This window comes from Dendroctonus ponderosae, unplaced genomic scaffold (assembly GCF_020466585.1).
Source record: "Dendroctonus ponderosae isolate FM_Combo_2020 unplaced genomic scaffold, Dpon_F_20191213v2 Dpon_F_20191213_3, whole genome shotgun sequence".
Classification (NCBI taxonomy): Eukaryota; Metazoa; Arthropoda; class Insecta; order Coleoptera; family Curculionidae; genus Dendroctonus; species Dendroctonus ponderosae.
In genome coordinates this window covers 536,491-538,704 of record NW_026018508.1, presented here as the reverse complement: position 1 = coordinate 538,704, position 2,214 = coordinate 536,491, and the positions used below count along the sequence as shown (strand labels likewise).

General features: G+C 36.1%; 1 protein-coding gene across 1 annotated transcript in view; it reads left to right on the top strand.

Annotated features, from left to right (window-relative positions):
- LOC109542563 (replication factor C subunit 5) overlaps window positions 1-2,214 on the top strand; it is a gene marked incomplete at its 5' end in the record, with an annotated part of 45,862 nt that overhangs the window by 26,730 nt on the left and 16,918 nt on the right.

Genomic DNA, 2,214 nt, shown 5'->3' with positions numbered 1-2,214 from the left:
TGAACTAGGTGGAACTTAGTTAAGCGGATGATAAAGTTGGACGGTGCAGCAGATTAGTTTTAAGTGTCACTTAAATATTTAAGTGACACTTAGCTAAGTGACGCTTATGATGAAGACGGTGCAGTTGGCCCTAGGTGTCCCATGTATACGATAATCTTGGATTGTGAACGATAACCATGCTTGCCGGATTCACAATTTTATCTTACCATACCGAACAACCTCAAGTTCAGTTCTACAAATGAAAAATAATCAGCAATAAACAGGGTTGGCTGTTGGCTTGATCTTTTTCAAGTGATTTCAATCATGATTTAAATCACCTGACTTTATATTTCGACTCAAAAAAATATAAAACAGAACACAAATAATTCTAAGAAATGGAAATCAAAATAGAAAACGGTCCATGTGAACTTAAAAATTAAACGGTAGTATGTAATGGTAAACTCAATAATACTAAAACGGAAATCACTTCTCTTTCTCTTCATTTTCGTTATAAAGTCTGAAGAGGAACACTAATTTCCCTCCTTTTTCGATTCCCAATCTGTTCCTCATATCCGAATGAACAAATCCGAATGTGCTGAACATCCTTTCGACAGACGCAGAAGATGCAGTTGCACAAAGAAACTGTTTTATAGTAGGCAAGTGTTTCGCAATTTCCGGTTCATCTCTCTGTGATAGCCACCACTGAAGTCCGTTCATATTTTTCATCACCTCATCAGAAAACATAATTTATTTGAAAGGACTGCAGCGAGCCTTGAATTTAATAACTAGTAGCAACAATCCCGAGTTTCCATGAAGCTCACTGATAGTCTCCAAAGCCAGATTCTTCTCTTCAGGAGCTAAAGCGTAGTTTTGTTTCTCCAGGCTTAACATGTAAGCAATAAAGTGATAAGGTGTAAGAGCTTGCTTATAGCGATGTTGAAACTTCTGCTGTAGTTTCTCTAAAGATAAATTTTGTGATTACGATAAGTGACAACGATAAGTTATAACTTCAGAGTTCGTCCGTTCTTCTAACGTTTTCCTCATTGTGGTCATATTAGCGGCATTGTCCGTTACAAAAGATCGCACTTGACACTGGAATTTTGTTTGACACGGGGAAATTAAATCGCACACCAGATCAGTAAGGTATGTCGAAGTATGAGGCTTTCCAGAAGTATCAATGGTTTCACAGAGATGCGCTCGTCTTCCGTTGTTAATGTTGCGCATATGACCGGCTCGTTGTGACCATCCGTCAATCGACATGTTAACTCTTTTCCCCGAAAGAGATGAAAAACATGCCTCTTTTTCTTCAGTATAAATCTCATCCAAAAGGCTCGATGAGTCCGTTTTTCGAGAAGGAGGACTCTATCCAGGTCTCAATAGATGAATGGCTTTCTTGACTTCCGAGTTCTCGATACATCTAAATCTTTTTAATAAAAAATTTTTAATTTTAATAAAAATAAAAAAAATCATGATTTTTGATTAATTTAAAAAGTTTCGCTTGAAGCAAATGATTCATATCGTGGGCTTAAATCTAAAACTGTCTAAAATATCAATTTTTGGTAAATGCGCTTTTAAACCGAGCCAAAAATTATATCAGAATCCTTTTAGAAACTGGGTCATGAAAAACATTTTTTAGGGCACACACACCTTTGAACACAAATACTTATGGAAATTTTGGACCTGGCCACTTTCAGCGTTAAACCCACCATATTTCTTTACAAACGTCTCATTTAAGTCTGTTTTTTTGTAGTAAAACAAAAATGAGTGCTAAGAACTGCAAATTCTTATTTCTGTTAGAAAAATCATCGTAGATTTGTGGACGAAGAAAGAATGTTTTAGAAATATTGACAAAATAATTGGACAATTACATGCCACTGTACAGTACCTACTTAATAAATCAGTACAAATCTACCGGTTTCCATAAGTGCGGCCTCGCTCTGGTCGTCCCATAATCACGGGAAAGTCTAATGTAGTTAGTCAATTAAAAATAAGTTCACCAAGATTTTCAGAAGAAATGAAGGAAGAGTTCTCTCAAAAACTGATAGTCCGTAATCAATAAGAAACTGCTTGCATCGAGAAGGTTATAACGGTCGCGTTGCGACAAGAAAACCATTAAGAAACGAATAGAATTTGCCCGACAACATGTTAACAAAACCAATAAGTTTGGGGAATGTGTTATTTTTAGTGATGAAACAGAGATTAATCTTTTGGTTAGATGTACGGGATAACGTCTGG